Source organism: Gigantopelta aegis, chromosome 13 (assembly GCF_016097555.1).
Source record: "Gigantopelta aegis isolate Gae_Host chromosome 13, Gae_host_genome, whole genome shotgun sequence".
Taxonomy (NCBI): domain Eukaryota; kingdom Metazoa; phylum Mollusca; class Gastropoda; order Neomphalida; family Peltospiridae; genus Gigantopelta; species Gigantopelta aegis.
In genome coordinates, this window is record NC_054711.1 from 4,261,871 (window position 1) to 4,276,220 (window position 14,350).

Sequence of the window (14,350 nt, forward strand, 5' to 3'; positions counted from 1 at the left end):
GATAACAGCTGTATTTGTTTTCTACGTCAGTTAAGGGTGGTCAGTTCTGGAAGGAGTATCAGTAATACAATCTACCTGTTCTGTCACCATCTCCATTGATAACAGCTGTATTTGTTTTCTACGTCAGTTAAGGGTGGTCAGTTCTGGAAGGAGTATCAGTAATACAATCTACCTGTTCTGTCACCATCTCCATTGATAACAGCTGTATTTGTTTTCTACGTCAGTTAAGGGTGGTCAGTTCTGGAAGGAGTATCAGTAATACAATCTACCTGTTCATTCACCATCTCCATTGATAACAGCTCACCATCTCCATTGATAACAGCTGTATTTGTTTTCTACGTCAGTTAAGGGTGGTCAGTTCTGGAAGGAGTATCAGTAATACAATCTACCTGTTCTGTCACCATCTCCATTGATAACAGCTGTATTTGTTTTCTACGTCAGTTAAGGGTGGTCAGTTCTGGAAGGAGTATCAGTAATACAATCTACCTGTTCTGTCACCATCTCCATTGATAACAGCTGTATTTGTTTTCTACGTCAGTTAAGGGTGGTCAGTTCTGGAAGGAGTATCAGTAATACAATCTACCTGTTCTGTCACCATCTCCATTGATAACAGCTGTATTTGTTTTCTACGTCAGTTAAGGGTGGTCAGTTCTGGAAGGAGTATCAGTAATACAATCTACCTGTTCTGTCACCATCTCCATTGATAACAGCTGTATTTGTTTTCTACGTCAGTTAAGGGTGGTCAGTTCTGGAAGGAGTATCAGTAATACAATCTACCTGTTCTGTCACCATCTCCATTGATAACAGCTGTATTTGTTTTCTACGTCAGTTAAGGGTGGTCAGTTCTGGAAGGAGTATCAGTAATACAATCTACCTGTTCTGTCACCATCTCCATTGATAACAGCTGTATTTGTTTTCTACGTCAGTTAAGGGTGGTCAGTTCTGGAAGGAGTATCAGTAATACAATCTACCTGTTCTGTCACCATCTCCATTGATAACAGCTGTATTTGTTTTCTACGTCAGTTAAGGGTGGTCAGTTCTGGAAGGAGTATCAGTAATACAATCTACCTGTTCTGTCACCATCTCCATTGATAACAGCTGTATTTGTTTTCTACGTCAGTTAAGGGTGGTCAGTTCTGGAAGGAGTATCAGTAATACAATCTACCTGTTCTGTCACCATCTCCATTGATAACAGCTGTATTTGTTTTCTACGTCAGTTAAGGGTGGTCAGTTCTGGAAGGAGTATCAGTAATACAATCTACCTGTTCTGTCACCATCTCCATTGATAACAGCTGTATTTGTTTTCTACGTCAGTTAAGGGTGGTCAGTTCTGGAAGGAGTATCAGTAATACAATCTACCTGTTCTGTCACCATCTCCATTGATAACAGCTGTATTTGTTTTCTACGTCAGTTAAGGGTGGTCAGTTCTGGAAGGAGTATCAGTAATACAATCTACCTGTTCTGTCACCATCTCCATTGATAACAGCTGTATTTGTTTTCTCCAGTTCTGGAAGGAGTATCAGTAATACAATCTACCTGTTCTGTCACCATCTCCATTGATAACAGCTGTATTTGTTTTCTACGTCAGTTAAGGGTGGTCAGTTCTGGAAGGAGTATCAGTAATACAATCTACCTGTTCTGTCACCATCTCCATTGATAACAGCTGTATTTGTTTTCTACGTCAGTTAAGGGTGGTCAGTTCTGGAAGGAGTATCAGTAATACAATCTACCTGTTCTGTCACCATCTCCATTGATAACAGCTGTATTTGTTTTCTACGTCAGTTAAGGGTGGTCAGTTCTGGAAGGAGTATCAGTAATACAATCTACCTGTTCTGTCACCATCTCCATTGATAACAGCTGTATTTGTTTTCTACGTCAGTTAAGGGTGGTCAGTTCTGGAAGGAGTATCAGCCTGTCGTTTTTGTTTGTTTTGTTTTGTTTATTAATTCAGGAGACAATTAAGTAACCGATTGTTTAGTTACGTGAATATAGTTTTCGTAACTGATGAGTTAGACCTACCTAATCCTTAAACACTTGAACTATGGTTCTGTGCTACATTGATGGTTCAAAAACATAAACTGATTTTCACTTTAATTATTGATATATGGTACTTTTAACTTTAGAATGTAATTGTTCACCACGTAACCGATTGGCGGTTCTCGTGATTTTAAATTTGCGTAACTGTTCTCGTGAAATATTGTGCCCTGTTGTTTGTGTCTTTTTAAAAAATAGTAGAACAACAGAAATATGTCGTACTTGCAATAAGTATGGTCCGTTTGAAATAAGACAGCACTTAGTGAGAGGACGGTTTTCGATTGTGCTCAGTTAAAGTTACAGTTTGTTTTGTTTAACGACAACACTAGAGCACCTTGAGTTATTAAATCATCGGCTATTGGATGTAAAAAAAATGATAATTCTGAAATTGTGCTAGAGAGGAAACCCGTTACATTTTTTTCATTTGTAGCAAATATTTTATATACACCTTACCAGAGACAGAATAACACATCCCACGGCCTTTGATTTCCAGTCTTGGTGCGATTGTGTTTACATGCATTTTAAATAATTATGCAGTTAATTGTGAAATATAACAGAATATCGAGATAATTAGCAGTCTCTTGAAAAGTAATCCGCGATTATTTTTTATTTTTTTTTGGGGGGGGGGGGGGGGGGGGGGGGGGGGGGGGGGGGGGTTATGAAGGTCAAATTTTTTTTTTTTTTTTTTTTTTTAAAAATCGACGGCTAGCTATTTCGAGCCTTATACACAGGCACAATGGTGGCATTCATACATAACATGCAACCAGCCTCAGTGGCGTCGTGATTAGGCCATCGGTCTACAGGCTGGTAGGTACTGGGTTCGGATCCCAGTCGAGGCATGGGATTTTTAATCCAGATACAGACTCCAAACCCTGAGTGAGTGCTCCGCAAGGCTCAATTGGTAGGTGTAAACCACTTGCACCGACCAGTGATCAATAACTGGTTCAACAAAGGCCATGGTTTGTGCTATCCTGCCTGTGGGAAGCGCAAATAAAAGATCCCTTTCTGCTAATCGGAAAGAGTAGCCCATGTAGTGTCGACAACGGGTTTCCTCTCAAAATCTGTGTGGTCCATAACCATATGTCTGACGCCATATAACCGTAAATAAAATGTGTTGAGTGCGTCGTTAAATAAAACATTTTTTTTTTTTTTTTTTTTAAATCGACGGCTAGCTATTTCGAGCCTTATACACAGTCACAAAGGAAGCAAGTGAATATTCGGGTGTGGGGGGGGGGGGGGGGGGCGGCTAGAACTTTCGTGTGATGCCTATGGACTGGACTTAATGGTGGCATTCATACATAATATCGTTTTGAACTATACAATTTAAGTAATGGCTTGAAATATCACTAGTGAAACCAGTCTAAAGTATTTTTGTTTTTCTTTCCACATTTAGTTTGATAGTGTAGTCAAGTAGTTTTAGTATTCAGAACCCACGTACTTTAACGCACCACAGACAGAGGCGGATCTAGGGTGGAGGAGGGTCCAAGGGCCCCGTAAAGTTTGCAACAGTTATATTTTATTATATATTAATAATCACTCCATCCAAAACTCCCCCAAAGTTCCCTTGGCATTCCGCCACATGTCAGTGGTCCCCCCAAATGGATTTTCTGAATCCGCCACTGATAGATATTTGATAGATACTGCACATCAAAAACTCGAAATGTGTGGATTGATCAAGCCAACGTTGCCAATAGTAAAAAAAAGTTAGTTTGTTTTGTTTAACAACACCACTAGAACACATTGATTTATTAATCATCGGTTATTGGATGTAATTTTGACACAAAGAAAGAAATGTTTTATTTAACGACGCACTCGACACATTTTATTTACGGTTATATGGCGTCAGACATATGGTTAAGGACCACACAGATTTTCAGAGGAAACCCGCTGTCGCCACTTAATGGGCTGCTCTTTCCGATTAGCAGCAAGAGATCTTTTATATGCACCATCCCACAGATAGGATAGCACATACCACGGCCTTTGATATACCAGTTGTGGTGCACTGACTGGAACGAGAAATAGCCCAATGTGCCCACCGACGGGGATCGATCTCAAGCCGACTGTGCATTAAGCGAGCGAACGCTTCACCACTGGACTACGTCCCGTCCACTTCGTTGCTGATAGAATGGATTGTCAGTCAAGCGAAGCGCGGTGTGGAGGGGAGGGGTGTTATTGGCTGTTGACGATTCAGATGTTATTTGCAATTAACCGATTAAGCGACATAAGGCTGGTAGGTACTGGGTTCGCAGTTACCGGCTCTCACCCAGAACAAGTGCTTAAAGGATCAATGGGTAGATGCAAGACCACTACACCCTCTTCTATCTCACTAACCACTAACCACTTCCCCACTGTCCTGGACAGACAGCCCAGATAGCTGAGATGTGTGCCCAGGACAGCGTGCTTGAACCTTAATTGGATATAAGTACGAAAAATAAGTTGAAATGCAAAATATTTCAAGTGAGCTCTTATCTATCGTTAAAAAATTACATTTAAAATATACACAAAAGGAATCAATTTAGGCGCCGGAATTTTTAATTAAAGTACTAGTAATTAGCATTTATCTCAATGTTACGTTTTCGCTATTTATGTCAATTTTTTTCAAGTCATAAATCAATGAATTTTCATTTATAGTTGTATCTCGGTTAATTTTGTGACTTTTAAAAAATTTGAAATTTATTAAATTAAAATGTAAATTGATAAATTTGCCTTTAACATACATTTGGAATGGACTATGATCGACATGGAATAAATTTAAAGTTAGCGAGACATTTAATTCTGACGAATTCTCGTCTTTTATTGTTGTGTAGTTGTCAAGACTGATGTGCAGTCGGTCTGGGATCGATACCCGTCGGTGAGCATTTTGGGCGATTTCTCGTTCAGCCTATACACCACGGCTGGTATATCAAATGTCGTGGTATGTGCTGCAATGTCAGTGAGAACGATCCCTTGCTACATGTGCTAAAGGGTGTCTACTACCAAATCAAATCCTATAAACGACAATAGTAACATGTGGTTATAAGTCATACATGTATCGTACCAATAGACATAAACACCACGGATATAAATACTACCACCCCTCACCCTTAAAGAGAATCAGAAAAAAATTGGGGGTCAAGCTGCTCATTTCAGAGATAACGGGTAGCGTCTATAATTACCCTAGTTCCGCACTCCATACATGTTTCAAGCACAAGGCTACTTGACATTGTGGTACTAGATGAAATAAAATTGGATACATTTTTAATTTGTTTGCCCAGATGAAACTATTTGGGTTTTTTTACAACCAACACACTCACATTTATCACCAGTCACAGAACTCGTGGTGTTAACTTCTCTATCAAAACTTCGCTGCACCCCCAACTCTGACCCAGCCCCTATTGGGCTATTCTCGCTCAAGCCAGTGCACCACGACTGGTATATCATTGGCCGTGGTATGTGCTACCCTGTCTGTGGGATGGTGCATATAAAATATCCCTTGCTGCTAATCGAAAAGAGTAGCCCATGAAGTGGCGACAGCGGGTTTCCTCTCTCAATATCCGTGTGGTCCTTAAAGGGACATTTCTGAGTTTGCTACATTGTAAAATGTTCCGACTAAAAATATATATTTAAACGATTAAAATTACATATTAAATATGTTTTCTTGTTTAGAATATCAGTGTCTGTATATTCAATGTGTTTTTGGTCGTCTTAATATGTGTAAGAAGCCCAAACTGGATTTGGTCTACAAATAATTTCGTACGTACGAAAAATCTTTTTTTAGGAAATAACATGAAATTTAACCTAGTACAAATATTAGAACGATCAGAAACACGTTTAATATACAGCCACTAATATTTTATGCAGAAAAATATATTTGATATGTAATTACAATCGTTAAAAAGTCTCTGTTAGTCAATAACATCTTATAAATTGCAGCAAACTCAGGAATGTCCCTTTAACCATACATCTGGCGCCATATAACCGTAAATAAAAATGTGTTAATTAACACATTTCCATCTTTTCTGACCGAGCCTGACGTTATTTGGTTTAGTACTACCTATAGAAACTGTAGCAAATCAAGTCAGGGAGCCGAGTTTTAAGTGCACATTCAGGGCAAGCTGTTGTAGCGCACGCCTGTCTTGGCTAGATTTTACTCAAAGATAGCAACATTATACATCCTATTCCAAACTCAGTTATGTATTGATTTCAGCATGGGCGGGACGTAGTCCAGTGATAAAGCGCTCGCCTGATATGCGCTCGGTCTAGGATCGATCCCCGTCGGTGGTCCGATTGGGCTATTTCTCGTTCCGCCAGTGCACCACGACTGGTATATCAAAAGCCGTGGTATGTGCTTAACTGTTACTTAACTGTTCAAATGTAAAAATGCTTTTTAATCTGAGAAAATATTTGGTCAAAGCCTTAAAGTACAGAAATCGTGTAATTGTATAATTTAATATACTCTTCAAAAAAGTAGGGGAACCTGAAATATTAATGTTAATATCAACTATTAGACCGAACATACGTTTTGACCACAGACATCCTAGTAAAAAACGTTCAGGTCTGTTTATCAACACACCGAACCACATTCCATAGTTTGCACATGCATCACGCAGTTGCCCCGTACACGTGCGTGGGGTATCATTCTCGATTTTGACAATTTTTTGGAAGGTCGATTAATCACTGTGGAACATTATTTCGGTCATTCGTTTTCATTCTGTTGATCATACAGTTGTTATTGTTATTGTTTTTAGTTATTTTATTGTTTGAATTTGCTATTTACTGATAAAAAACGTCAACTTTCAAATTTCACTTCTGACACCAATCGTCCTTCAAGATCTTTGTTCGTCATAAAACCTACTGTAATACTGAAGTACCAGCTGTAATGTTTGCCCAGTTAATTCACTATTATCATATAACCATTCCCCACAGCTAATATACCTTACAATTTTGGCAAGTATAAATTCTTATTAGAGTTCCTCTACTTTTTTTGAAGAGTATATATCATGCTCCAATTGTCAATTTATATTCTTCACTAGCCATACTTCTGTCGCTATTGATTGCTCGTGTACATGTATATTGTTTGTACCAAATGCTAACGGTAATAAAGAATTGACTGACACGTGTTGTTCCATTAAATTGGTATTGAAACTAAACACGATGAAAGATCAATTCACACAAACAATGTACGCCATGTTGACACATCCTCGAAATGTTTTTTATATACAAAATTAATATTTTGTTAATAATTTATGTTTGCAGTATTATTTTAAAAACACTTTGTGTGGGTTTTTCTTTTCTTTTCTTTTCTTTTCTTTTCGATTTAATTTGCCCCGTTTGAGCTCGATTTCTTGGAGCCTGGTTACGGATGAATCGAACCTGAACGGGGTTGATCGTCAACAGTTTGTGTTTGTTGGTACCTGTTCCATAGTCTGCTAATCACCGACTTCGACACATTGACGGTGTTGGCCACTTCACGCTGACTTCTGCCCGTTTGCAGCATGCCAATAGCCCGTAGACGCTCATCGCGTTGTATACGTCGCATCGCAAATTCAAACAATAACAATGACTAAAGACAAAACAATAACAACTGTATGATCAACAGAATGAAAAAAGATTGACAGAAATAATGTTCCACAATAATTAATCGGCCTTCTTGGAAATTGTCAAAATCGAGAATAATACGGAGCAACTTTCTTTACTAGAATGTCTGTGGTCAAAACATATGTTCGGTCTAATAACTGATATTAACATTAATATGTCAGGTTCCCCATCTTTTTTTAAGAGATATATATATATATATATATATATATATATAAGATATATATATATAATATATATTAGATGGCTCCCCACATCTGTCAGCTTGGGCAACGCAGTTGTTGGCAAAACGTTCAATGCGGCGTCTGTAAACACGTTGTCGTCCATCACGTCGCTGCAGAAGGAAACGTGACTCGTCGCTGAACCATACTCGCCTTCCCAAGTTCCACCCCTATACATTCGTGCACCAGCGAACACGTAAATGTCGATGTTGATGTCGTAGGACGGGGCCAACATTCGGTCTCCTAGCCCGTAAACCAGCTTCTCGAAGTCGGTTCCGAATGGTTTGTGCAGACACCCTTTTCAAACCAGGTATTCGTCCAGCAGTGTTCGTTGCTGTGGCAGTTCGGTGACGCAAGTGCAGAACCCGGATGTAGCAATCTCGTGCTGCAGTTGTTATGCGAGGTCTTCCACTTCTGGGCCGGTCTTCAGCTGATTGAAACTGCTGGTACCTGTCCCAGAGACCTGAAATGGTGCTCTGATGGACGTCCATGTAGCGTGCGACTGCTGGCTGCGATTCACCTAACTGGAGGCGGCATATTGCAATGTTTCAATTCGGAAGGCTTAAGCCCAGTTCTCACTTGAACGATTTTTCGTACAACTGCGGTGCGACTAAAAGATTGTACAGCCGTGCGATTCCCGTACGAATTACCTAGGTCTCCCCCCCCCCCCCCCCGCAGTCTCACTTGTGCAACTGCCATGCGACTGCCTTTCTGCACCGGGCTCGCATACGCTCGCATGAGATTTGCACAGGTTGCACGACAGTTGCACGGAAGTCTGATGGATGTCGCACGGGAGTCGCAGGGGGTCCGCTGGGAGTCGCACATCTCGGCTCCCTTAAGACTCACTTACGACTCCCGTGCGACCTATCATACTGCCGTGCGACTGCTTTTCAACCTCTATGCGACCAATGCGAACTGTAGAAAATCGTTCAAGTGAGAACGGGGGTTTAGTCTTGGCATCTTGTAACTCGTCTACGTCGAAATGGAAATGAGGCATCATTGCGAGCATTGCAGCTATAAATACCAATCACTACCCCAATCTTTTCCCTGAGTTTCACGTGCATTCGCCAAAATCTGACTGTTTGACGCCGATTTTCTGCAATTGTCGCACAACGTGCGTTAAACTTGTTTTATGGTGCATTTGGGCATGCTGTCCCATTTCAGGAACATTATCAAAAATGGTCATTCAGCAACATTGTTTAAAAAAAAACCTGATACTTTGTAAAATCAAACACTTTTCTTCTTTCCCTATCACCTATGCGTATATGAGTATATTTACCGGTACTAGACTGCATGGCGATTAATATGTAAAGACCCTCTCTTTGAGAAAAAAGAAAATGTTACGAAGTATTCTTATAATAAATATTAAAGAAATTGTGCGAACAGTAATCTGTGGTGTTAGTTTCATGTTAAATTTTTTTTTCCTTGTTCTGTAGGCATTGGTTGTCTTATAATATTTAGTACTATTTTTATCTGCCTATGCCTCTAGAACAGATAAATCTTTGTGAGTACATTCTGTGCTGACAATAGGATAACTAATTGGGGGGGGGGGGTGAGATTGGGGGGGGGGGGGGGGCCAGAAGCTTCAAGCTTGATTCCCAACAGTTGTTGCCACAACACATGAGTTTATAATTTATTTGAACACTGTATAGTACTGGCTTAATTAGCAAATATTTTACAGGCTGTCCAGCGAACCTATTTTACAGGTTGTCCAGCGAACCTATTTTACAAGCTGTCCAGCGAACCTATTTTTCCAGGCTGTCCAGCGAACCTATTTTTTGGTCTTTGTCCTATTTTTCCTACCTTTTCTTCAAAATATCCAATTTTTCTTACATTTTTGTTTGAAAATGTCGCGAATTGATGCATAGTCCTTGTGTTATAAAAGTTATGGGAATTATTTCAATTTTTCTTGGCAGCAAGATATATCTATAATGCATTATGGAAAACTTAAATTAATCATGTTAACTCTGTTTTACTGTGCATCAGCATTACTATGCATGTAAATAAGAATATTGATTAATATAGTGTACAGTAATTTAATAACAGTATAATGTGACCGTTCAGGGGCATAGCGTGATCTGGACCGGAGGAGGGGGGGGGGGGGGGGGTCGAATATGAACAAGTGGACCCTTTTTCTATTTTGTTTTTGCACTACCTGAAACTCCATATGTATAAAGCTGTATATATTAGTTCTAAAAGCGGACCATTTGCTTCAGTACACTCAAAATATTAACGAAGAAAGGTTGATCATAGAGGTGCAGAAATACCCATAGTCCATGAACAAGACCTCGAAATTTAACGAATTGGTATCACCTGGGCAGGAAATTCTCATGGAGTTTTTTTTAATAACCTTATGACTGTAGTTAATAAATTAGTATGATATACTTTTGTAAGGAGTAGTTTTTGGTGGATATCACACCATAAACATAGTGAGCCGAGGACAATATTTTGGGGTAGGGATAACAAAATGTATTATAACTTTGCAACCAATAGACATAGCCACACACATTAGCACTCCACAAGTTTATATTAAACCAATCTACACACTGATATATAATATATACTAATTGGTGTAATAATTAGGTCACCAGAGGTCAAAAGGACATGACAGTTTGTTGATTTTAAAGATCCGACACCTTGGCATTAATGGTACTACTGTTTCGTGTATGAATGCCATTTTCAACTCCACTGCCTAGAATGTGAATGATAAACACCATGTGAGCAATTAAAGGGGTCATTGTTAAATTGTTTTTAAAAAATGTACCTTCACAACAAACGACAGAAAGTCATATTTACACCCTCTTCTCTCTCACTAACCACTAACCAACTAACAACTAACCCACGGTCCTGGACAGACAGCCCAGATAGCTGAGGTGTGCCGCCAGAACAGCTTGCTTTTAACTTAATTGGATATAAGCACCAAAATAAGTTGAATTGTAATGAAATGGTACGAATTTAAAAATTGTTATACCTGGTATAGGAACATGACATTAGAAGATATGGGATCTTTCCCGGCTCCAGGGTGGAAATTCACAAGGGCATTTTGCACAAAGGCATACATTCTACTCCAGTTCAGTTTTAAGTAACAGAAATTCAGAATTAAAATCCGAATTTTAGTTTAAGTAAACGAAAACCTATTCTATATGGTTTAAACTTTCAGTGTGCATATATTTAAAAAAAAAATCCCTTGCAGCTTTTCAGGAGTAGACTGTTGGTTTCTCCTACACCTCCTGTGTGTTTCTATTGCTTGCTCTCTCTCTCTCTCTCTCTCTCTCTCTCTCTCTCTCTCTCTCTCTCTCTCTCTCTCTCTCTCTATGCACTTAACCAGTTAAACAAATGTTTTGTTTAACGACACCACTAGAGCACATTGATTACTCTCTTTCTCGCCCCACCCAACCCTCAAACACGTCGTCACAAGAATGCAATTTCTTTTTCAGACAGATTATTAGTGTAAAAATAAAATAAAAACCCATACAAAACAATTAACACACATTAATAGCTCAATTTATTAGTAAAACTCCATGGCCAGTGAGTTGCTGACCATAGCAGGTACAGAAGAAGACGCGACCATATCTATCTATCAAAAAACTATTAAATGACCTCGTCTCTTTAGAGGACACCTCTAATAAGCAATAACCTCTATTAAAGGGGCAGTCACAAAGTAACATAATAACCGAAAACATATTTTAATTCATATTTCTTGTGAAATGTAAAAATTATATCTTGAATTATATGCCAGCAAAATATTACATCTATACGATTTCATTTCATTTTAGTTTATACTTTTGTAAAATCAAATAAGAGTGAGGGACAGGTTAATACGTGAGGTCACAGTTTGAATTTGAATTCCATCTTCGCATTGACAAACCGCTGGCTGCTATGGATACGGATATTTTCTTTGTACTTGATAAATACATTTTATTAAATAGCAAACTCCGGTAAGTATAACCGACAGATTAACACGTCACAGTTTGAATTTGAATAACATCTCCACATTGAAAACGAACTTAACTGGCTGCTATTTGTACGGGTACTTGACAGTTGCCAAGGAAATGTTTTATTTAACGACGCACTCGACACATTTCATTTACGGTTATATGGCGTCGAACATATGGTTAACGACGACACAGATATTAAGAGAGGAAACCCGCTGTCGCCACTTCATGGGCCACTATTTTCAATTAGCAGCAAGGTATCTTTTATATGCACAATCTCACAAACAGGATAGTACCTACCACGGCCTTTGTTACACCAGCTGTGGAGCACTAGCTGAAACGAGAAATAGTCCAATGGGCCGACCGACGGGAATCGATCCTAAATCGATCGCGAATCAGGCGAGCGCTGTACCACTGATCTACGTCCCGCCCACTAAGTCGAGAGACGTACGGGCGTGTTTTTTGTTTGTAGCGGCAGGTCGAATTGCCGAAATTGAACGAAAATGTCCGAATCTAGATACCACCATTTATTCACATTAGCATTAGTCTACTGTGAACAAATCTCTAAACATTTTATTATGGACTACAATGGTCAGAATTATTGGAAAAATATGGTGAAACAGTTTCCAGTTAGCCCATTTTGCTAGAATATCTCTATCGTTTTTTGTCCGAATTTACGCCAAAACTGGGGGGGGGGGGGGGGGGGGGGGTTGCCGTCGTCTCGTACGTTTATATAGGGGGTGAGGGGAGGGGCTCAGTGTCTGGTGGGCAATGCACATGCCAAATATTTTATCTTTACATATAAGGAGGAAGTGGCGTGTGTGTGGAGGAGTGTGCGCGGTCGGTCTGAGATCGAATCCCGCCGGTGGTCCATTGGGCTATTTCTCGTTCCACCACGACTGGTATATCAACGGCCGTGGTATGTGTTATCCTGTCTGTAGGATATTGCATATAAAATATCCCTTGCTAAGTGCTAATGAAAACAGGTAGCGGGTTTCCTCTCTAAGAGTATATGTCAAAATTACCAAATGTTTGACATCCAATACCCGGTGATTAATAAATCACTGTGCACTAGTGATGTCGTTAAACAAACCGAGTGAAAAGGGTTGACGTTTGTTTTGTCAATTTTTCAGACGTAGTTTAAAAGGAACCACGTTACATTGTTTTCCATTAGCAGCAAGGGATCTTTTATTTGCACTTCCCCACACATGACAGCACATACCACGTGATTCGATCCTTCGATACAAGCACCTCAGGCGAGCGCTCTAACGACTGGGCCAGATCCGTCCCGATCCATGCTAAACATGAGCAAGAACTATTTTATACTGGGGGCTGGCTGTGTCCCAAATCAGGGTTGTTAAAAAAAAGAAGTTTTAACATATTTGTGCTGAACGGGGTTGGAGGCAAGGGTTTCTCCAGGGAGGTGGTGAAACGTTGAAAAAAAAAGGACATCTACAATTTCTAGGGAGGAGTGCTAAGTTTAACAAAGGAAAACTACAGTACATTAAAAGTAAGCCAACATGTGTTATATACGGCAATACTCCCACAAATTTCACCAAGTCAATGAAGATATTAAATGTCCGCCCCCCCCCTCCCGACCCCCCCCCAAAAAAAACCCCCCAAAAAAAACAACAACAACAACAACAAAAAAACAAACGAAACAAAACAATCCTACAAAACAAAACAAAACAAACCCAACGAACATATTATATATCACCCCCAAACACACATTCCCTCAAAACCTCCCACAAAAACCAATCTGATTAAAATCAGCTCCACTGGCCTGTACTACTGGAAATTAAAGACCCGGTAGAGCCGATTTTAATCAAATTGTACAAAAACAAAACACACACACACACACACACACACACACACAGAGAGAGAGAGAGACACACATAAACACACACATAAACACACACACATACACACACACACACACACACACACACCAAAAAAACACCCAACCTTTTGACACACTGGATTTTGAACTAATACGTATGTAGGTGGCCCCCAGTATAAAATCCATACAAAAGCATCTCAGGCGAGCGCTCTACCCACTGAGCTAAATCACTGAGTAGTACCGTCTCTAAGAAGCTCCTCATCAAGGGCGGATCTAGGGTCCGTCCGTCAAACGGCTTGTGGACGTGCTAAGAATTTATGGGGCGGGACGTAGCCCAGTGGTAAAGCACTCGCTTGATGCGCGGTCGGTCTGGGATCGATCCCCGTCGGTGGGCCAATGTCTCGTTCCAGCCAGTACACCACGACAGGCATATCAAAGGCCGTGATATGTGCTATCCTGTCTGTGGCATGGTACATAGAAACGATCCATGGTCACTGGCTGGAAAGAGAAATGGTCCAATGGGCCCGCCGACGGGGATCGATCCCCAAACCGACCGTGCATCAAGCGAGCGCTTTACCACAGGTCTAGTACTACGTCCCGCCCCGGTAACGAGAACGACAGAAATCGATCATCATGACACTTTATTTATTTAACGAGTTGACATCTTTAAGTTTGGGCGATCGATCATCAGGACACTTTATTTATTTAACGAGTTGACATCTTTAAGTTTGGGCGATCGATCATCA

The 14,350-nt window shown here is 40.0% G+C and overlaps 1 long non-coding RNA gene across 1 annotated transcript in view; it reads right to left on the reverse strand.

The window, feature by feature from the left end:
- Nucleotides 1–14,350, reverse strand: part of LOC121387472 — a 37,876-nt gene that overhangs the window by 11,755 nt on the left and 11,771 nt on the right. The window lies entirely within an intron of this gene.